This window comes from Schistocerca nitens, chromosome 2, assembly GCF_023898315.1.
Source record: "Schistocerca nitens isolate TAMUIC-IGC-003100 chromosome 2, iqSchNite1.1, whole genome shotgun sequence".
Lineage (NCBI taxonomy): Eukaryota > Metazoa > Arthropoda > Insecta > Orthoptera > Acrididae > Schistocerca > Schistocerca nitens.
This window is the reverse complement of record NC_064615.1, coordinates 859,061,766-859,086,575: the sequence shown is the minus strand read 5'-3', so window position 1 is coordinate 859,086,575 and position 24,810 is coordinate 859,061,766.

The following is a 24,810-nucleotide window of genomic DNA, read 5'->3' as shown; positions in this document are numbered from 1 at the left end:
TTTCATGAAATAAAAGTACTCCCATTTGTTTCTATACAGACCATCTGTTCTTTGTACACAATTACATTTTTACGCTTAGTTATGAAAATGATTCCGCAAAATGTGTATTTTCTGTAATTCTGTGTCCGGTATTTCAAAAGTTGCATAATATTTGCAAGCTCGTCTTGTTTCTTAGTTCTGTTAGTAAAATTCATACTTTTTGTGTCCCATAATATGGGAAAGCTTTCCACTTTCTGAATTAACAAGTGCATTTTTCCACTGGTCAAACCTTATTTTGACACTGACATTTTTATATTGTACACGCAAAACTTCTCAAGTCTGATAAAGACTTCCAGCAACTGGCACATTCAACAAGTAACTGCTGCAAGCTTTGAGGCTCCCCACAGCTTCACTGACCGTCCCAAGGGAAAATTAACCATTATTAATCTTAAATTGAAAGTAGTAGTAATGTTGTCCGATTGTGCAGCATTTTTAATAGTCAGTGACATATATTTATATGTGTTTTGAAATGCATGTATAATACATTCATCATAAATAATCATACATATTACAGCATATTTTATGTGTAACAAATTACTCTTTGTTTTACATCTACTGTTCCACTATGCCCACTGTGCGTTATCGTCCAGTACGCCTTAGATAAGTTCGTACCGACAAAGGTCCAAAGCGAGGGGAAAGATCCACCGTGGTATAACAATCATGTACGAATGGTACTACGGAAACAAAGAAAGCTTCACCATAGGTTTAAGAGTAGTCGAATCATAGCTGATAAGGAAAAGCTGAACGAAGCGAAAAAGAGCGTAAAGAGAGCAATGAGAGAAGCATTCAACGAATTCGAACATAAAACATTGGCAAACAATCTAAACAAGAACCCTAAAAAGTTTTGGTCATATGTAAAATCGGTAAGCGGATCTAAATCCCCTATTCAGTCACTCGTTGACCACGATGGCACCGAAACAGAGGACGACCGAAGAAAGGCAGAAATACTGAATTCAGTGTTCCGAAACTGTTTCACTGCGGAAAATCGTAACACGGTCCCTGACTTCAGCCGTCGCACGGACGCCAAAATGGAAAATATTGAAATAAACGATATCGGAATTGAAAAACAACTGCTATCACTTACTAGCGGAAAAGCATCCGGACCAGACGAGATACCCTTAAGATTCTACAGTGATTATGCTAAAGAACTTGCCCCCTTTCTATCAGCAATTTATCGTAGATCTCTGGAAGAACGTAAAGTACCTAGCGACTGGAAGAAAGCACAGGTCGTTCCCATTTTCAAGAAGGGTCATAAATCAGATGCGAATAATTATAGGCCTATTTCACTTACGTCAATCTGTTGTAGAATAATGGAACATGTTTTATGTTCTCGTATTATGACGTTCTTAGATAATACAAATCTCCTTCATCATAACCAACATGGATTCCGCAAACAGAGATCATGTGAAACCCAGCTCGCCCTATTTGCCCAAGAAATTCACAGTGCCGTAGACACTGGCGAGCAGATTGATGCCGTATTCCTGGACTTCAGGAAGGCATTTGATACGGTTCCGCACTTACGTTTAGTGAAAAAAATACGTGCTTACGGAATATCGGACCAGGTTTGTGATTGGATTCAGGATTTCCTAGAAGAAAGAACACAACATGTCATTCTTAACGGTTCAAAATCTGCAGATGTAGAGGTAATTTCGGGAGTACCGCAAGGAAGCGTGATAGGACCTTTATTGTTTACAATATACATAAATGACTTAGTTGACAACATCGGTAGCTCCGTGAGGCTATTTGCAGATGACACGGTTGTCTACAAGAAAGTAGCAACATCAGAAGACTCGTACGTACTCCAGGAAGACCTGCAGAGGATTAATGAATGGTGCGACAGCTGGCAGCTTTCCCTAAACGTAGATAAATGTAATATAATGCGCATACATAGGGGCAGAAATCCATTCCAGTACGATTATGCCATAGGTGGTAAATCATTGGAAGCGGTAACGACCGTAAAATACTTAGGAGTTACTATCCGGAGCGATCTGAAGTGGAATGATCACATAAAACAAATAGTGGGAAAAGCAGGCGCCAGGTTGAGATTCATAGGAAGAATTCTAAGAAAATGTGACTCATCGACGAAAGAAGTAGCTTACAAAACGCTTGTTCGTCCGATTCTTGAGTATTGCTCATCAGTATGGGACCCTTACCAGGTTGGATTAATAGAAGAGATAGACATGATCCAGCGAAAAGCAGCGCGATTCGTCATGGGGACATTTAGTCAGCGCGAGAGCGTTACGGAGATGCTGAACAAGCTCCAGTGGCGGACACTTCAAGAAAGGCGTTACGCAATACGGAGAGGTTTATTATCGAAATTACGAGAGAGCACATTCCGGGAAGAGATGGGCAACATATTACTACCGCCCACATATATCTCGCGTAATGATCACAACGAAAAGATCCGAGAAATTAGAGCAAATACGGAGACTTACAAGCAGTCGTTCTTCCCACGCACAATTCGTGAATGGAACAGGGAAGGGGGGATCAGATAGTGGTACAATAAGTACCCTCCGCCACACACCGTAAGGTGGCTCGCGGAGTATAGATGTAGATGTAGATGTAGATGTAGATTTCCGAGTTATTGCGAACTAGTGTCACAGATTTGCAGACAGATACTTTACTTCACACGTTCAGAGGGGCCGAGCCAATGGTGACCTACTCAGAATTGTTGCCAGATTTCAATGACATCATCATGCAACACAGAACAGCACAATAGTCGGACAGTATAATATAGCATTGTACTTGAATGCATCCAGTCAGTTCCAACCATTTATTCTACAGCTGCATTGCATTTGCTCTATTTCCTTTGTGTCTATGTCGCAGATGACACCCATGACCCAGTCATCCTGCTGGTGGATCCACTTTTGAACACAGAATACATCTCCAGACATAAGGTGTGGTGAACCCACCTTCAAACCCTATCCCAGATGTAACGCATTGTGGGTCCATCTCTAGACACCATTCCGGATATAACACGTGGTGCATCCACCCTAGAATTCTATCCCGTATGTAACGTACTGTGGATTCACCTCTGAGCATCACTACAAATACAACTTGTTGCGGATCCACGTTCAACCTCTATCCTGGACACAGCATTTGTGGATCCGCCTCTGTACATTGCTCCAGATATAACGTGTGAGAGCCATCTGTGACACACATGTACAGAAAATAGAGCAAATGCGATGCAACTGAAGAATGTGTGGTTGGAAGTGACTGAATGCATTCGAGTACATCGCCATACTACACTGTCCGATTAATGTGCTGTTCTATCTTGTACATAAAAATGATACTCATGAAGGACTGTCCCCTCCATGGTTTGTCTAGCACACAAAATAGTGTGATTGGGGTGATACTATGCTGCCATTGTGGATCTTAAGAGCATTAAAGGAGGTGGGACCCCTTGGATGGTTGTTATTACTGGAGAATCTAGACAATCTTGTTACACATATTGGCAATGCACACTGAGGAACCAAAGAAACTGGTACACCTGCCTAATATCGTGTATCCCCCCGGAGAGCACGAAAAAGTGCCGCAGCATGATGTGGCGTGGACTCAACTAATGTCTGAAGTAGTGATGGAGAGAACTGTCGCCATAAATCCTGCAGGGCTGTCCATAAATCCGTATGCGTCTGAGGGGTGATAGCTCCTGAACAGCACGTTGCAAGCCATCCCAGATATGCTCAATAATGTTCATGTTTGGGGAGTTTGGTGGCCAGCAGGAGCGTTTAAAATCAGAAGAATGTTCCTGGAGCCACTCTCTAGCAATTCTGAAAGTATGGGGTGTCGCATTGTGCTGCTGGAATCGCCCAAGTCCGTCGGATGCACAATGGACATGAATGGATGTAGCTGATCACACTGGATGCTTACGCATGTATCACCTGTCAGAGTCGTATCTAGAAGTATCAGGGGATCCATTTCACTCTAACTGCACATGCCCCATACCATTACAGAGCCGCCACCAGTTTTAACAGTCCCCTGCTGACGTGCACATTGCACATTGGTCAGAAGCAGTTCTGACAGATAATATATCGGCAGAAACCCTAGCCTCTGAATTTGCATTGATGTGGTTAATGAGGTTTGGCTGTCCATTGTGCATAACCACCCAGCCAACAGTTTGAGTTGGATTTATTCTCCCAGTTGGTGAAATTTTACAGCTACTTTCGCCATAAAACAACAAGTTACAACGCAGCCAGCAACAGCATGATTGAGCAGTGGCAACAAACACTGAAGGCAGTGCTCATGTGCCAGGGAAATTCATGGACATCTGCACTTCCCATAGTTTTTCTCGGCCTACGAACCCGACATAGACTCATCTGCGGTGGAGCTTGTTTACAGCAAGACATTGCGCCTACCTACAGAGCTTGTTGACTCCAGCCCTCTTACGAATGCAATTCAGGACCAATCAGAGATGGTGCATCATTTTCAGGAGCATATCAACCTGATCAAATCTTTCAAGGCCTCCAGGCATGGGTCTCCTTCAACTTTTGTTCATGACTATCTTGAGAACTGTTTGCATGTAATGCCTTAGACAGACTGTGCCAAGCTTCAGCTCCAACCTCTATGTACTGGACTATATCACGTTCTACATAGAAGCACATAGACTCTTGATGTAGCACTGAGTGTGAAACCAACCACTGCGTCACTTAACCTGTGAAACTTGGTAATGTATTCCAGGAGGCGTCACCTTCCATGTTGCTGTCAAGAGCCCAACGTCAAGCAGATTCAACGCTCCAAATTCCATCATAGCCATCACAACCAGTCGATAGAGAACCACTGCCATGCATGACCCACTCTGGACGACATGTGCTATTTACAGCTCGCTTCAGAGACCGACACTCTGCTTCGACCAAGGAGGTGGATGTAGCGACCATTATGTGCATCAGTTGTCATAGTCGTGCACGTAAACATCGTTTGTGCCATCGAGCTATGGTGTTGTAGTGAAGTGGTATAATGTATGTGAAGTTGTGAGGTGTATTAAGTCCACTACACTCTGCACTGTTGATACACATTTTCCACACAATACAGGGCCGCTTCTGTGTTATATCGACTGTTCAAGCTCTTGGTAGTTGGAAAAGTATGATTTTTTGATTGATAGGCCATTCTTTGCCTTTCTTGAGTGAAATATATTCCTTTGAGAACTTCACCTGTTGAATCTAATGAATGCACACAAGATGAGAAGATGAAGGAACCACTTCGTGGCATTCGCTTCAGAACTGTTCCAGAGATTCGACAGGCAGTAGACCGCTCCATTCGCACCATCAACAGAACAGGCTCTGCTAACGGTATACTACGCCTTCCACATCACTGGCAACGGATTCTACACAACGCTGATAACTACTTTGAAGGACAGAAACAGGAGCAAACACGTAACTCTTTTGTATCGGTTGTGAATAAATAGTTGCCACTGTTTAAGTTCCAACCCTCGTAGATGTTAGCGATGTGGTTGCTGATAGGTGACGTTCGCTAAGTTTAAAATAGCAAATAACTGCATTTTGTTCATAGATGCACATGTTCTACGGTAGAGATTCGACGCGAAATTCACTGATTCAGGTACAAAACCCATTGATTTCGATACATTATTTGTTGATTTCAGCACAAAGTTGATCAATTCCGACGCAGAATTAAATGATTTCTTCTATATATACACTATACAGTATATGTTCCACATTTCTAGCAAATAGAAGTTTCACTACCCACCAATCGATTACAACCACGAAAACGATCAGCAAATCACTGACGCTGGATTCCTGCTGTGAAGCCACGCAGTGCTGTGAGTTTCTTACAGCCTAGCTCATCCCATTTTAGTCATCTCCTCATTACGAGTGAGGCCACGTGACATGCATCTCTGTAATGTATTATCGAGTGGCTGGTGCACTTTCTTGGGTCACTGGACCACAGGTAACACTCTGGGCAGCTGCATTCACCTTTTATCTATTTGATGGTGTTGCACTCTATTGCAGAGGGTAGCTGAGTTTTTTCGTCATGAAATACCACGCCATGTACATGTAGTCTATTGAGCAATATTTTCACACGATATTGTTCTTACACTTTACCTGTGTCTTCAACGTTTTTGATCACTGTAATTTGACTTGTCACTTTATATACACGTGTTTAATTGTCATGTGGTTGATAAATGGCGACTGCACATAGGACTGGCGTGTTTTTGACAGAACATGGGTTTGGATATGAATAAGGTACATTGTTGCTTGTTCAGCAACTGCCACTAATCCCTCACATTATTTTTGTGGTGAATTTTATCAACATAGTTTCTGAACATTGTGATGCAAAAGTTCTCCTAGATGACAAATGCAGATGCGTTTCTGAATACCTAGCAGAAAGCATGTGTAAGTCCTAGTATGGCTGATGACATTTCTTGCAATTTTAAAACATAAGTGTGCTTTTTGAATTTTTAAATTTCACTGCTGTTATGCGGCCTGTAATGTCAGAGGTGTGATGCAGTGTCACTATAAACAACATAAGTCATCGGATACCTCCTAATATCGTGTCAGATCACCTTTTGCCTGGTGCATTGCAGCCGCTCGACATGGTGTGGACTCAAAGAGTCGTTGAAAGTCTCCTGAAGAAATATTGACGCCCATAACTGCGAAATTGTTGTTTGTGCAAAATTTTGTGCACAAACTGACCTCTCGATTATGTCCCAAAAATATTTGATGGGATTCTTCTCAGGCAAATTGAGTGGCCAAACCATTCGCTTGAACTGTCCAGAATGTTCTTCAAATCAGATGCGAGCAGCTCTGGACCAGTGACATGGTGCATTGTCATCCATAAAAATTCCATAATTATTTGGGAATTTGAAGTCTATGAATGGCTGCAAATGGTCTCCAAGTAGCCAAATATAGCCCATTCCCGTCAATGATAGGTTAAGTTGGACCAGAGGACTCAGTCCTTTCCATGTAAACACCACACTGTTATGAGCCACCACCAGCTTGCAGTGCCTTGTTGACAACTTAGGTCCAAGGCTTCGTGAGGTCTGCGCCACACTGTAACCCTATCTTCAGTTCTTATCAACTAAAATCGGGGCTCATTTGATCAGGTCACGGTTTTCCAGTCATCTAGGGTTCAACCGATATGGTAAAGAGCCCAGGAGAGGCATTGCAGGTGACATCATGCTGTTAGCAAAGGCACTCGCATCGACCACTGCCATAGCCCATTAACACCAAATTTCGCTGCACTGTCATAACAGAAGAAGTGGGTCAAAGAGAGCATCATCCCACTTTGTTAATGCGGATTGCATACATTCAGGGGCATCCCCTTGATGCAGTCATGGATTTTCCCCAGCTAGCATTTGGGTCCGTTCCCCCTCCCCCCCCCCCCCTCCAATCCATTCCCACGCCTGGAAATGGCGAGAAATTGAAATTTTTGCAGTAAATTAAAAAAATGGCGGGAAATTCAAATTTATTGCCAGGAATATCACATTTTGTGTGTAACACCTTGCACTCCAGAGACCAAGTGACCTAGTTCACAACACCACCATCACCAGAGGGCGCTATTGGCCCTCCCCACCTCAATCCCCGTACAGCAGATGGTGTGCTATGTGAGAAATTACTTAAAAAATGCAACACTAGATTGAAGTCATAAGAAATGTACAAAATCCTATGACCAACATTGGCTTCTCAGATCTATAGTGTTACACTTTCTGGTAGAAATTCTGTCAGTGATTTGGGATCAAGTCTCTCCATTCTACCACACACTTGTGTTGGATCCTATGGAGATATCATTTAATGATTACAGTCACTGGTGAATCATATTTGTAGCACTCTCATATCTCGAGACGAGTCCCCTTTTTCGAACCTATCTGCTAAGGATCTCATACAGCAAAACTCCTGTGTGGTTTTAGACAATCTCTCTACATCCGACATCTTGTAACTGTTCCTCCGACTCTGTCCCTCTCTCCCTGCAGCTTTGTTCATTAATCGTTTTAATTTAAGTCAGAACTGAGCAGAAGTCAGAGAGCATTATATCAACAATCTTCCGCATGCCTTGGAGAAACAGGGTGAGCTGAGTTAATGGAACAGGACCATGTACTGACTACTCAGTGGAAACGTGAACATGTTGTCGTAGCTCCACCAACTGTGTACAATGTGTAAGGTCAGCGCCAAATGAAGCTTTCTCCTGCTATATGAGGTAGCAGAAAATCCAGTACACGCAGTATGAGGTGTTTCTTATCGGGAAAATTAGGGAAATTTCACATCATACAGGAACTGGAAGAAGGATGAAGATTTTGCTACTGCACTGCAGTGCGTTTCCGAATTATATACAGGTACTGCAGTCTGAAGGAGACCCGCCTCCCTGAGGGTGTATTCAAATATGTAGCCAAACATTCTCTCCCGTGTAGTTATTCTGTGCCATCCTACAGAGAAAAACTATGAAAACTTGGCTAACGTCACCCAGTAGAGAACTCGATAAGCTATTACTGCATACCCCTCTTCCGATATATCAAAAACAAATACCGTCTGCATGCTAACATCGAGCATATGTGGCGATCCTAATAAATTTACAGATGTGGTCCAATGCAGCATGTGGGCAGTGGTCGCAGTCGCTTGCACAGACAAGTGTAAAGTTTTCCAAAGACCATATCGACTATCAATCGCAAGAGAGGGTCCTCGTGTCGTTCTTTCATAAGCAGTTTGATACATTGTTTTTCTGGTGTACTGGTGTTGACATTGCTACATCCAGAATTTCTTGCAGAACAGAGACTCCATCCTGTAACTGTGAAAGATTTTCATGATTGTAATGGATTTGTGGGGTTAGTGGGACCGCTATTTGCTACCAAAGTGTATTTTATAGTTTCCAAATCATTTATGCCGAATGCTAGCGTTAGTTGCTTTAGTCTGCTGGATACACATCTATAAGCATGGTATAGATTTTTAATGTCTCCACAGGATTTTTAAATAATTTATGACGAATGCAAGTGAGGTTTCTTCAACAGGTTCATTTGTGTGGCAAGTCTTTTGCTGACGAAGGTCGTGAACGGTTACAATAGCGAGGATCTGCTGTAACGACTTACATTGCACTCCTCATGATAGCTTAGGCTTGCCGACAGATCAAGCATGCAAGCGAAGCAGTGCTACAGCATATTCATCCAAGTTCCAGAGGTATCTGGATAACACATTTACACAATTCCTGTAAATTGCAGGTGCAGAGGTGGCGTCCAAAAGCTTTCAGATTCCTTCAGATTGGACGAATTTGCTGGCTAAGTCACCAAATGAGTGTTCCTCAGATCACTGCACCATGATTTGAAAGCTGTATAAAAGAAAGTTATAAGAGTGCTTCTATGGAGAGTCTTTTGCTGGTCAACTGGCCATTGTGATAATGTCACGTATCTCTATGCAATTTTATCTTTTTGTTGCTCATTTTTTGTTATGTTTGAGGAAAGCACAAGACCGGCTAGCTATGGATGAAAGCGAGTGGGCTGAGTGGGCACATAATGGTTATGATGTGACCTCAGGAGGTTTGTCACGAAGGCTCTGGCGGACGGAGGTCGGCTCGAGGGTACTGCTTTCACAGAAGCGTCTGTAGCAAGCCCCTGGCCGCTGATTTTGGAGTTCTGGATACAAATGCAGTTTTCTCATTTGACAGGAGTCCCTCCAGAGGACTTCCATGTGCGACAAATTCACCTTCAGCTAGACAGAACACAGAAGAGAACCATATAGCACCGCAAGCCTACCATGTCAAAACTCGTTGCTTTCCCTCCATAATGTGATTATCCAACCACATGAATCTTGTCCGACATCGTGCTTTGGCGCGAAGGATTCAACCAATGAGTGACAATGGCTGAAGGTCCTCCCCTCCAGATTAATTTTTTTGGAAGTTAGAGTGTTAGGAGGAGATGAGGAATCCATTTCAGGACTTGCCGAGAGGAAGACGTCTGGACCTGTCCCAAAGTCGGTCGTAGCTCTTCTCCTACACCATCTCAACCACTTGCGTTCAGTGTTGACCTGTGCATTAGGGCACTTATTCACTGAGTTCTAAGTAAGTTTCATATCTTGCAGTAAGTGCAGTCCATTATCTGAGCAGCTCACAATTTGCAGGATTTGCAACGCAACTTGGGTTGTTTGATTGCGTGTCTTATTTCATGAGTCTTGCACTTGATTACTTTACATTTGTGAGCTGCGCAGAATACAAAGCCTGAAGCGTTTCCCAAGCAGTCTTCCAGCTATATTTGAGGTATCCTCCAATGTGTTTGGGGTACATTCAGATAATTAAGCATTTGGTGAGCCACTGTTGGCCGTTAATGTTCAGAGAACTGATAACTGAGTGATAGTAACTGCTTAGTAGTAATTTTCTTTTGTTCATGTAGAACTTCGATCAAAATAAATCAGTGTTGTACAATGTACTGCTTTGCAATCATAAGTCCAATTGCCATACAAGTAATCCTAACTAGGTGATAATTAATTAATAAATCTGGTCAGTTATTCGCATATCTAATACGTTTTCTCACTGTGACGGTATTTCCATTGCAATAGAGATGCCTACTCTTGGGAGACTTTGATTAATTTATTTAAATTAATGTATAATGAGCATTGCACTCGCTCGTCTAGTATGTCAGTGCTGAAGTCGTAAGTGTGGGAGTCAGGTAGCATCCACAACTGCTGAGCCCCAGCACGACTTCGACATAAGTTCTCATTGTGATGCTGACAGTTTAACACCATTAAGTTTAAATTTCACCATGTTGCAGCAAAATTGTAACAAAATACCGCACGTTACAGCAAAAATGTCCAGTGTTACAGTGAAACTGTAATAAAATGGCTTAAGTTAGAGCAAATTGGTAACAGACTATCGTATATTAGAAATAACTGTAGCATAATAACCCTGTTACAGTGAAATTGTAATAAATACGGTGTAATAGTATTCATTCCACTCCATCGTTGGCTGATTGATATAGCAACGAGTTTCCACGGTTATATTAAAAATGAAACAGTCACGGTTGCAATGTTATTTTTGCTTCAAAATAACGCGTTTCGCAGCGGCTAGGCGTTACCGGAGTATGTAAAACTTTCAAATGCAGTTCAATGCGCCGGAGACCAAAGCTTTGCGTCAGAAACATACTCGCACGCATGTAAAAACGGTCTGGATAATAATCCGGTCGTCAGAGTAACTAAAAGGAACTGTGGGAACCTTTGAACTGCTGCAGCAGCAAGTAGAGTAAAACGTAGAGCCACATGTGCGTGTTGGCCTGGATGTAAAATAGCTGAGCAGTGTAACAGGCAGCGGCATAATATACGAAAACATAAAAACAAATATTTCAGGTGCACTCACGGTTTCTGTAACTTCTGATTTATAGACCTGCATGCATAATAATGCCAGCTTCCAGTGTTTCACAGCTCATTGGTTGTCTCCTGTATTCCTGTTGGAACACGAAAAGTTCTTGCTCGTCTTTTCTAGGTCCTCACACTGGAGAAAATACAGCAAGGGAGGTTAATGCTATCACAGATCGCTGGGATATTAACCAAAACAAAATACGTTTACTCATGATAGTGGTGCTAACATGGAGAAAGTTGTTTGGGTGGCTGAGTAAGGTTCTGCTAGATTTCCCGCCCATACGGTTCTGTTCCGACACTGACAATGTTGGGACGGGAAAAACCCACCGTGGTTCAACAACAAAGTTAGGAAACTACTGCGAAAGCAAAGAGAGCTTCACTGCAAGTTTAAACGCGGCCTAAACCTCTCAGACAAACAGAAGCTAAACGATGTCAAAGTTAACGTAAGGAGGGCTATGCGTGAAGCGTTCAGTGAATTCGAAAGTAAAATTCTATGTACCGACTTGACAGAAAATCCTAGGAAGTTCTGGTCTTACGTTAAATCAGTAAGTGGATCGAAACAGCATATCCAGACACTCTGGGATGATGATGGCATTGAAACGGAGGTTGACACGCGTAAAGCTGAAATACTAAACACCTTTTTCCAAAGCTGTTTCACAGAGGAAGAGCGCACTGTAGTTCCTTCTCTAAATACTCGCACGAACGAAAAAATGGCTGACATCGAAATAAGTGTCCAAGGAATAGAAAAGCAACTGAAATTACTCAACAGAGGAAAGTCCACTGGACCTGACGGGATACCAATTCGATTCTACACAGAGCACGCGAAAGAACTTGCCCTCCTTCTAACAGCCGTGTACCGCAAGCCTCTAGAGGAACGGAAGGTTCCAAATGATTGGAAAAGAGCAAAGGTAGTTCCAGTTTTCAAGAAGGGTCGTCTAGCAAATGCGCAAAACTATAGGCCTATATCTCTGACATCGATCTGTTGTAGAATTTTAGAATATGTTTTTTGCTCGCATATCATGTCATTTCTGGAAACCCAGAGTCTACTCTGTAGGAATCAATATGGATTCCGGAAACAGCGATCGTGTGAGACGCAACTCGCTTTATTTGTTCATGAGACCCAGAAAACATTAGATACAGGCTCCCAGGTAGATGCCATTTTCCTTGACTTCGGAAGGCGTTCGGTACAGTTCCGCACTGTCGCCTGACGAACAGAGTAAGATCCTACGGAATATCAGACCAGCTGTGTGGCTGGATTGCAGTGTTTCTAGCGAACAGAGCACAGCATGTTGTTATCAATGGAGAGACGTCTACAGACGTTATAGTAACCTCTGGCGTGCCACAGGGGAGTGTTATGGGACCTTGCTTTTCACAATATGATGACCTAGTAGATAGTGTCGGATGTTCCATGCGGCTTTTCGCGGATGATGCTGTAGTATGCAGAGAAGTTGCAGCATTAGAAAATTGCAGCGAAATGCAGGAAGATCTGCAGCGGATAGGCACTCGGTGCAGGGAGTGGCAACTGACCCTCAACATAGACAAATGTAATGTATTGCGAATACATAGAAAAAAGGATCTATTTTGTATGATTATATCATAGCGGAACAAACACTGGTAGCAGTTACTTGTGTAAAATATCTGGAAGTATGCGTACAGAACGATTTGAAGTGGAATGATCATATAAAATTAATTGTTGGTAGGCGGGTCCCAGGTTGAGATTCATTGGGAGAGTGCTTAGAAAATGTAGTCCATCAACAAAGGATGTGGCTTACAAAACACCCGTTCGACCTGTACTTGAGTATTGCTCATCGGTGTGGGATGCGTACCGGGTCGGGTTGACAGAGGAGATAGAGAAGATCCAAAGAAGAGCGGCGCGTTTCGTCACAGGGTTATTTGGTAAGCGTGATAGCGTTACGGAGAAGTTTAGCAAACTCAAGTGGTAGGCTCTGCAAGAGAGGCGCACTGCATCGCGGTGTAGCTTGCTGCCCAGGTTTCGAGAGGGTGCGTTTCTGGATGAGGTATCGAATATATTGCATCCCCCTACTTATACCTCCCGAGGAGATCACGATTGTAAAATTAGAGAGATTCGAGCGCGCGCGGAGGCTTTCCAGCAGTCGTTCTTCCCGCGAACCATACACGACTGGAACAGGAAAGGGAGGTAATGACAGTGGCACGTAAAGTGCCTCCCGCCATACACCGTTGGGTGGCTTGCAGAGTATAAATGTAGATGTAGATGTAGGGTTGTAACTGAATCATAGAAAGTCCAACAGGAAGTAGCAGGGAAGATCGCTCCCGGTAGACGTCTGCTAACGCGTTTCAATCATTAGAGCTTAACTCAAGAAAAATTTTTGGCGATTCAAACGTAGCTAGCCTAAATTTACTAGAGAATCAGCTGGTACAAGATATCAGCACGAGGTGGAATTCTACCTTTTATATGGTAGAGCGCCCGTGGAAACAAAAACGGATTATGCCGCTGTATATGTTGTATCACAATAAGCGTACTAATTTGATTTCCCATCAGTGGCGTTTTATGGAACACTACGTTATTGTTTTAAAGCCCTTTGAAGAAATCACAAAAACAAGTCCTTGTCTCTTCTGCATATCCAAAGTAGTACCACATTTTGTGGCATTAAACAAGTATAGCCGGCAGTTGTGACCGAGCGGTTCTAGGCGCTTCAGTCCGGAACCGCGCTGCTGCTACGGTCTCAGGTTCAAATCCTGTCTCGGGCATGGCTGTGTGTGCTGTCCTTAGGTTAGTTAGGTTTAATTAGTTCTAAGTCTAGGGGACTGATGACCTCAGGTTTTAAGTCCCATAGTGGTCAGAGCCATTTGAAACAAGTACATTGCGTGACATAATTTAAAGGATCACTTTTTCGAAACCCCGTAATTACATCCCATCACGAAACGTAAGTTTGGACTTTGGCTCAAAGTTACCTACAGCCTTCCTCTCCGATGAAGCAAAAGCGTGGCACTCTGCGACGTCACCCTTGGGCTCGGCGAAGCTTCTAACAGCAGGGTGTCAATATACGCGAAAACAAGGCCAGAGCTCAAAGTTCATGTGAGATGTAAGATGCATTAATAATATCACTTTGGCAGCAAAACCCACCACAATTATACCCAACGCCACTGTGGAGGAGCCACGCTATGGGAAGGTCACCATACTCCCTCTTACACACATTTCACCCCACCTTTTGAAACTTTTGCGATTGAGGTCAGAGCCGAGACGCCCGGCGCTGAAATTACGCGGTTTTCTTATGCGTGGGCGAAGAAAACAATCTCGTCGAATGGTTTTGAATGGCCGCTAGGGTTTCTTCCTCTGACACTAGAGCAAAAATTTCGGTCGCACTGCGCACGAAAGGGGTGCCATCACATTCAGGTAGCTGGCTAACGATGTCCTTAGAGAAGGACCGGAATGTTCAAGGAGAGTCATCAGCGTCAAAAGTTGCCAAGAACGTCGTCCTGTTGCTCGTCGCACTGCAACTGTCGTTTTCGACCACGAAATGTATGGGAATCAACGCCCCAAGGGAAAGGATGTTTCATTGACGCCCTTTATACCACCTCTAATGGTTTATCGTTTCTGTTGCGAACGGTGGTGACTATGAAATATTTTCGCGGGCCGGCCATAAAAAAAAACCGCGTGATTTCAACGCTGGTCGTTGCGGGTCTGACCTCAGATGCAGAGGCCTCAAAAGAAGAGGTGAAGTGTGTAAGATGGAGTGTGACGACCTCCCATCGGGTAACACGCCCACGGTAGCGTTGAGCACGATTGTGGTAAAATTTGGTATCAGTGTGACGCCATTAACCAATCTTACACCTCACATGAACTTCTGAGCTCTGGTCTTTCTTCCGCATGTGTCGACGCCCAAGGATGGCGAGGCAAGACGCCACACTTTTGCATCAATTCAAAAGGAATTTGTATGCACCTCTGAGCTTTAATTTCAAGCTTACGGTTTGCAAAAGAGAGAACGGGATTTCAAAAAGGTGATCCGTTAATTTTGTTGTGCAGTGTATTGAGATAAGGATGAGACAGCACGAAGAATCTCCGACTTGCCACATATGCAAGGCTGGATTGAAATAATTTTTCCATATAAGCGACCAATCATTTGCCCTCCCCCCCTCGACCTTCACCTTTTTCCCTTGTACACATCACCGTTGTCAGTTTTCGCCACTAATTGCGACACACACTATATATAAACCTTGCACTTGGGAACCCTGGCATTCCTCTCAGCTTGGTGCCCAAAACAGCTTCTACTAACCGTGATACGTCCTTACACTGACGAGCCAAAACATTATGACCACCTACTTCCCCCATGAACCATGGACCTTGCCGTTGGTGGGGAGGCTTGCGTGCCTCAGCGATACAGATGGCCGTACCGTAGGTGCAACCACAACGGAGGGGTATCTGTTGAGAGGCCAGACAAACATGTGGTTCCTGAAGAGGGGCAGCAGCCTTTTCAGTAGTTGCAGGGGCAACAGTCTGGATGATTGACTGATCTGGCCTTGTAACATTAACCAAAACGGCCTTGCTGTGCTGGTACTGCGAACGGCTGAAAGCAAGGGGAAACTACAGCCGTAATTTTTCCCGAGGACATGCAGCTTTACTGTATGATTAAAAGATGATGGCGTCCTCTTGGGTAAAATATTACGGAGGTAAAATAGTCCCCCATTCGGATCTCCGGGCGGGGACTACTCAAGAGGATGTCGTTATCAGGAGAAAGAAAACTGGCATTCTACGGATCGGAGCGTGGAATGTCAGATCCCTTAATCGGGCAGGTAGGTTAGAAAATTTAAAAAGGGAAATGGATAGGTTAAAGTTAGATATAGTGGGAATTAGTGAAGTTCGGTGGCAGGAGGAACAAGACTTTTGGTCAGGTGATTACAGGGTTATAAATACAAAATCTAATAGGGGTAATGCAGGAGTAGGTTTAATAACGAATAAAAAAATAGGAGTGCGGGTTAGCTACTACAAACAGCATAGTGAACGCATTATTGTGGCCAAGATAGACACAAAGCCCATGCCTACTACAGTAGTACAAGTTTATATGCCAACTAGCTCTGCAGATGATGAAGAAATTGATGAAATGTATGACGAGATAAAAGAAATTATTCAGGTAGTGAAGGGAGACAAAAATTTAATAGTCATGGGTGACTGGAATTCGTCAGTAGGAAAAGGGAGAGAAGGAAACATAGTAGGTGAATATGGATTGGGGGGAAGAAATGAAAGAGGAAGCCGCCTTGTAGAATTTTGCACAGAGCATAACTTAATCATAGCTAACACTTGGTTCAAGAATCATAAAAGAAGGTTGTATACCTGGAAGAATCCTGGAAATACTAATAGGTATCAGATAGATTATATAATGGTAAGACATAGATTTAGGAACCAGGTTTTAAATTGTAAGACATTTACAGGGGCAGATGTGGATTCTGACCACAATCTATTGGTTATGAACTGCAGATTGAAACTGAAGAAACTGCAAAAAGGTGGGAATTTAAGGAGATGGGACCTGGATAAACTGAAAGAACCAGAGGTTGTACAGAGTTTCAGGGAGAGCATAAGGGGACAATTGACAGGAATGGGGGAAAGAAATACAGTAGAAGAGGAATGGGTAGCTTTGAGGGATGAAGTAGTGAAGGCAGCAGAGGATCAAATAGGTAAAAAGACGAGGGCTAAGAGAAATCCTTGGGTAACAGAAGAAATATTGAATTTAATTGATGAAAGGAGAAAATATAAAAATGCAGTAAATGAAGCAGGCAAAAGGGAATACAAACGTCTCAAAAATGAGATCGACAGAAAGTGCAAAATGGCTAAGCAGGGATGGCTAGAGGACAAATGTAAGGATGTAGAGGCTTATCTCACTAGGGGTAAGATAGATACTGCCTACAGGAAAATTAAAGAGACCTTTGGAGAGAAGAGAACCACTTGTATGAATATCAAGAGCTCAGATGGCAACCCAGTTCTAAGCAAAGAAGGGAAGGCAGAAAGGTGGAAGGAGTATATAGAAGGTTTATACAAGGGCGATGTACTTGAGGACAATATTATGGAAATGGAAGAGGATGTAGATGAAGATGAAATGGGAGATAAGATACTGCGTGAAGAGTTTGACAGAGCACTGAATGACCTGAGTCGAAACAAGGCCCCGGGAGTAGACAACATTCCATTAGAACTACTGATGGCCTTGGGAGAGCCAGTCATGACAAAACTGTACCATCTGGTGAGCAAGATGTATGACACAGGCGAAATACCCACAGACTTCAAGAAGAATATAATAATTCCAATCCCAAAGAAGGCAGGTGTTGACAGATGTGAAAATTACCGAACTATCAGTTTAATAAGTCACAGCTACAAAATACTAACGCGAATTCTTTACAGACGAATGGAAAAACTGGTAGAAGCAGACCTCGGGGAAGATCAGTTTGGATTCCGTAGAAATGTTGGAACACGTGAGGCAATACTAACCTTACGACTTATCTTAGAAGAAAGATTAAGAAAAGGCAAACCTACGTTTCTAGCATTTGTAGACTTAGAGAAAGCTTTTGACAACGTTAACTGGAATACTCTCTTTCAAATTCTGAAGGTGGCAGGGGTAAAATACAGGGAGCGAAAGGCTATTTACAATTTGTACAGAAACCAGATGGCAGTTATAAGAGTCGAGGGGCATGAAAGGGAAGCAGTGGTTGGGAAAGGAGTGAGACAGGGTTGTAGCCTCTCCCCGATGTTATTCAATCTGTATATTGAGCAAGCAGTAAAGGAAACAAAAGAAAAATTCGGAGTAGGTATTAAAATTCATGGAGAAGAAGTAAAAACTTTGAGGTTCGCCGATGACATTGTAATTCTGTCAGAGACAGCAAAGGACTTGGAAGAGCAGTTGAACGGAATGGACAGTGTCTTGAAAGGAGGATATAAGACGAACATCAACAAAAGCAAAACGAGGATAATGGAATGTAGTCAAATTAAATCGGGTGATGGTGAGGGGATTAGATTAGGAAATGAGACACTTAAAGTAGTAAAGGAGTTTTGGTATTTAGGGAGTAAAATAACTGATGATGGTCGAAGTAGAGAGGATATAAAATGTAGACTGGCAATGGCAAGGAAATCGTTTCTGAAGAAGAGAAATTTGTTAACATCGAGTATACATTTAAGTGTCAGGAAGTCGTTTCTGAAAGTATTTGTATGGAGTGTAGCCATGTATGGAAGTGAAACATGGACGATAACCAGTTTGGACAAGAAGAGAATCGAAGCTTTCGAAATGTGGTGCTACAGAAGAATGCTGAAGATAAGGTGGGTAGATCACGTAACTAATGAGGAGGTATTGAATAGGATTGGGGAGAAGAGAAGTTTGTGGCACAACTTGACTAGAAGAAGGAATCGGTTGGTAGGACATGTTCTGAGGCATCAAGGGATCACAAATTTAGCATTGGAGGGCAGTGTGGAGGGTAAAAATCGTAGAGGAAGACCAAGAGATCAATACACTAAGCAGATTCAGAAGGATGTAGGTTGCAGTAGGTACTGGGAGATGAAGAAGCTTGCACAGGATAGAGTAGCATGGAGAGCTGCATCAAACCAGTCTCAGCACTGAAGACCACAACAACAACAACAACTTAAAAGCATGTTGGTCCACGTCTGGAACACAATTCAGGAAGTGATTTTGCGAGCCACGGATTCGACAAGTACTTGATAGGTTTCCAGAGGTTTGTGGCACCAGATGCCTGTGCATGTGTCACACACAGTAATGAGACAATGGGGGTGCTGAAACCATTTGTTAGTGCGGGTTGCATACATTCAGGGGCAAAGTTGATTGATTCATGACCCTTACCCTTGAACTATTGTTCGGTTAATTGATTTATGACCCCCTGGGGTTGATATGACCTCCTGGTGCTAATATGTCCTTCTCAGAAACCCCCTTCCCCTCCCCCACCCCTCTGGAAAATCTCTTTGCCAATACAAGCACAACTTTGATATTAAATTAATAGAGTAATTAATTAAATCGATAAATTAATTAACTCCTTCCGCTCTGGAAAATCCCCCAGCCCTCACCCTCCCCACTCCCCACCGCCATCCCTGCCTCTGGAAATGCCTGGAAAACTCACTCAGTCTGTTTTGGGGTTTTGGACTGGGAGAACCTCATGATGGCAGGCTAATGAGGCGTGCATAAGGCATTGTTTAAACAATTTGTTTAAGAACATTGTTTATTCATTTCTGAAATCACAGTACAACTCAAAATTGACACTGGTGTTTAAACAATTTAGATGAGGCGTGGAATATTGTTTGTCTATTTCTAAAATCACAATACACCTCGAAACTGATGCTGGTGTTGAAATATTGTTATTGTTCTTTACAGTGGGGAATACTGTTAAACAATTTAAACAGTGTTAAACAATTATGGTACCTGTTTTTTATACTGATTGCGAAACGAACCACGTAATTACACTGTCACAGATCGCGCTAAACACATTCGAAAAACTTTCTCGCGTACTCCCTCCACCGGAGTTGCGGTCGCTGGAAGGAGAGTAAAATGCTTGATGCCTTAATGCACTTGCAAATGTTGCTTCAAACAATTTGTTTCAAAGACATTTGCACACAAAACAGTGCACTGTAGTTGCAAAGTGTTGTACACCTGTGCTGGAAGTCGCGGCAACCGAGCATCTTGGAATGCACGGTGGCCCTCTAAAGTGTCTAGTTTCGGTACCCAATTTCTGTCGCCACTCGTGATCATAGCAGTCTTCCTAAGTGCACGTTGAATGGAAATACACAATGCGAAAATAAATGAATGCAAACACATTTGAAACTACACTGCACAGGAATATTGTTAATAAATTGAAATTAAATAAATGAGCGCAATACATTGCACCAAAACTCTATAGACGATCCACTATTGTTAAATACACTAGCACATTAGTTTGCACGAGGCACTGTCGTAATCCAGGATCCACGAAGCGATGCGTCCATCAGTGGCCGCAGCTCACCACAGTATGAACCAGTGGTCGCATCGGCGAGCGCATCCAGCTCAAAGAACGGATCAGTGGAATCGGTCGGTATTTCCAAAGTGCGCCGGAATCTACACACAAAAGCTCGCGAAATCCATGGTAGGCAGACAAGCACCAATTAGTCCTGTGTGCTCAGACCAGCATTCATCAGTAGGGCGGGAGGAATGCCGCACTCCTATTGGCTCCCTGGGTGAAATGATGGGTGGAGGGGATAGGTGTTATATAAATCCGCATCATGGTGCAGTCGCTCTCGCCCTGCCATCGTCAGTTCACCTGTGTCTTTGCTTCTGTGTTCTCGAGGAAGGTTTTTTTTTTTTTTTTCGGGATCGGGGGAATGAAGCACTCAGTTTCCAACGACAGCAGCAGCAGCAAACGCTTTCGCCAGGATAGTCTACCATGTAAGTTAATTGTTCTCTTCATTCAAGGTACCTATGTGCTCTGTAATTTTAGTATCCCTCACAGAAACTGTTTAGGTCATAGACGGGAGAGGCATACCTCCGTACTACTTAGCTTTTGAATGGTTTGCTGCTGTAATTTCGGTGTGTGACGAATTTTTATTCCGTAATGAGCATTACACTACTGGTCATTAAAATTGCTACACCACGAAGATGTGTTACAGACGCGAAATTTAACCGACAGGAAGAAGATGCTGTGATATGCAAATGATTAGCTTTTCAGAGCATTCACATAAGGTTGACGCCGGTGGCGACACCTACAACTTGCTGACATGCGGAAAGTTTCCAACCGATTTCTCATACACAAACAGCAGTTGTCCGGCGTTGCCTGGTGAAACGTTGTTGTGATGCCTCGTGTAAGGAGGAGAAATGCGTACCATCACGTTTCCGCCTTGGATAAAGGTTGGTTTGTAGCCTATTGCGATTGCGGTTTATCGTATCGTGACATTACTGCTCGCGTTGGTCGAGATCCAATGACTGTTAGCAGAATATGGAATCGGTGGGTTCAGGAGGGTAATACGGAACGCCGTGCTGGATCCCAACGGCCTCGTATCACTATCAGTCGAGATGACAGACATGTTATGCGCTTGGTTGTAAGGGATCGTGCAGCCACATCTTGATCCCTGAGTCAGCAGATGGGGACGTTTGCAAGACAACAACCATCTGCACGAACTGTTCGACGACGTTTGCAGCAGCATGGACTATCAGCTCAGGGACCATGGGTGCGGTTGCCCTTGACGCTGCATCACAGACAAGAGCGCCTGCGATGGTGTACTCAACAACGAACCTGGGTGCACGAATGGCATTTTTTCGGATGAATCCAGATTCTGTTTACAGCATCATGATGGTCGCATCCGTGTTTGGCGACATCGCGGTGAACGCACATTGGAAGCATGTATTCGTCATCGCCATACTGGCGTATCACTCGGCGTGATGGTATGGGGTGCCATTGGTTACACGTCTCGATCACCTCTTGTTCACATTGATGGCACTTTGAACAGTGGACGTTACATTTCAGATGTGTTGCGACCCGTGGCTCTACCCTTCATTCAATCCCTGCGAAACCCTACATTTCAGCAGGATAATGCACGACCGCATGTTGCAGGTCCTGTACAGGTCTTTCTGGATACAGAACATTGTCGACTGCTGACCTGGCCAGCACATTCTCCAGATCTCTCACCAATTGAAAACGTCTGGTCATGGTGGCCGAGCAACTGGCTCATCACAATACGCCAGTCACTACTCTTGATCAACTGTGGTATCATGTTGAAGCTGCATGGGCAGCTGTACCTGTACACGCCATCCAAGCTCTGTTTGACTCAATGCCCAGGCGTATCAAGGCCGTTATAACGGCCAGAGGTGGTTGTTCTGGGTAGTGATTTCTCAGGATATATGCACCCAAATTGCGTGAAAATGTAATCACATGTCAGTTCTAGTATAATATATTTGTCCAATGATTACTCATTTATCATCTGCATTTCTTCTTGGAGTAGCAATTTTAATGGCCAGTAGTGTATATGCCTTCTTTTTGTTTCTTGTCGTTGCGGCATTCATCCCTGTGATGCTTGCTGAGTCAGACTGCCAACTGGACACAGAGAGAGCACAGCAGTTTCCAGCAATAATAATCGAGCCAATCAGCAAGAATGTAAGTGTATTTTTTTTCGTAACATGTAGCTGTTAGAGAAAATATTTTGTTTCATGTAATATATTGTGGTCCTAATGATTAGGGCGTGGAATGTATATACTTCTATTTTTCATAACACGTTGCATTCACGTGGCCTGAGACGTATTCTTTGTTTCTCTAGTTTTTTCTATGGGTAAAGAAGAAGAAGAAGAAGAAGAAGAATGGGTATGTGTACAGGCAGAAAGTCAGGAGCCATCGATTCAATATTGTAAGTAGCAGAATACGATTTTAAAATTCAGTGTGTGTATTTAATACATAAGTAATTTCAGTGAAGTAGGAATACGATTTTGTGTTTGGATTAAAGTGAACTAAGGAATAGATTTTCTATTTGTATTTCAGTACGATTTTCTGAGTATGTCCCTAATATTTTCAAGAATTATTGTAACACCCCACCCATCACTTGTCTGGTTTTGGTGTGTGTTCACCCCAGGTAATTGACTAACAGATCAACAGAGAGTGCAAAACTGCCGCAATGCCGGATAACACAAAGAAAGTAATAAGGCCCTGTGACTCCTGATTGAACTACGGTGGCAGTGTTGACATTAATTGATTCAGAATTGATCCCCTTTAATTAAAAAGGGGTGCAAAATGGCTCTGAGCACTATGGGACTTAACATCTATGGTCATCAGTCCCATATAACTTAGAACTACTTAAACCTAACTAACCTAAGGACATCACACAACACCCAGTCATAAGGGGTGCACATTGATGTTATATTCAGCTCTTGAACACCAGATGCAAATGTTGAACATAAAATTAATTAAGAAAGTGACTTGGGATTTCAACTACTTGATTGAAAACAGATGCAGTCGATTAGCACAGATTTATTTCAACTCACGACCTTCAATCATCACATTACATGACTCTCCTAACAGGCAGCGGCAATAAATTGTGTTTGCGTGGAGTAAAGCGTGATAAATCAAAAGTAATAACTATCGACTGACCCAGGCGTAATGTGAAGTGCGAGAAGAATTCTACAATACACGGCCCATGAAACCCTAGTGGAAACTTTGCCAACGTGATACAACAAATTAATCAGTGGCCGGAGCAGGCGCAATATCACCAAATTCAGCATGGCAGAGTGGTGTCGTTGTGTGGACATCGGCCGACCTCGTGGTGCTGCAAGGCTGCGCTCATCCATTCACTCCTAGCTATCTTCCTCAGTACATAGCTGAACCAAAACTTCCTATCTCCAAGCTCAATCGTTCCCTTTGCTAAGTCCTAAACTGCAGAGATGCTCACTCTTTCTCAGGCAAGCTAGTCAAGAACGCCACGTCCGCACTCTAGGCAAGCTGGGAATGGAAGACCACTATGGAGACTTCTCACAGTCCGCTCTGCGCCTTGGTTTCCCCTCCAGCAAAATCACTTACGCCAATTGCAGCGCAAGTCGCTTAATTATGCGTCGCTTCCCAGTACCGACCAATTCCTGCTTTGGGAAGTGAACAAATTCCCACAAAATTTCCCTTCCTCTCAACTTCTGTTATTTAGATCCTCCCAGGCCACCTATCAAGGTTAGCGTCTGCACAAACACCAATTTTTCCGGAATTCTGACTCCCAGAGGAGTACTTCAAATTCCTTGGTCCTACGTTCCCATCGGGGGCCGGCGTATTTCATTCTGTCGCTCTTCCCCTGATTTACTTCATACTCTGCGGACCATGAATTCAGCGTGAAGTTGCTATAGTCACGAGCACACATATTTTGACCTCTGTTGACCGCTCCACCGTAGCTTTGCGCGGCTTTCTCGCATGTTTAACTGAAAACGGGACAACGGACATTTATCAACAGGCGTACAAGTTCTCCGTCTGCTTCCCGGTACACCAGCATGGGGTCGGTGTCAACCACCCATGCTGTCACTCATCTTAAGGCGGCTCGAGGCCGAGCCCCGTTACCGCTTTCTCAGAGCTTGAGCCGCCCTATGCTGCCTATTGTCACTTCCCTTAGCCACTCCCCCGGCGGCCACGGTCAATTCTGAGTCCTTCCCTGGGATAAACTAGCCTCCAGTAAATTGACGCGTTTCCACAAAGTTTTCATGTCATGTGAATTACTTTAAAACCATCACCCAACATTATTTCAATACGTCCATACTATACCCTCTACAAGATGCATTGTGCCTTGTCAGTCATTTCTGTTCAGCCCTACTGTTCGCTCAACGTGAGTTAGGTGATCTTTAATGACTTCATGTAAGGGACGTAGTTCTTCCCATCTTACATTATTTACATTCAATATCTCATTGTCGCAGGCAGTGTCATGAACTGGATGGATGACTCTAAGGAGAGGGCGAAATACCGGAGTGGGTACATGAAATGGCGGCTGCTGAGGATGCTGAAAGGCATCACAATCTCGCTCTTTTGGGTGAGGAGC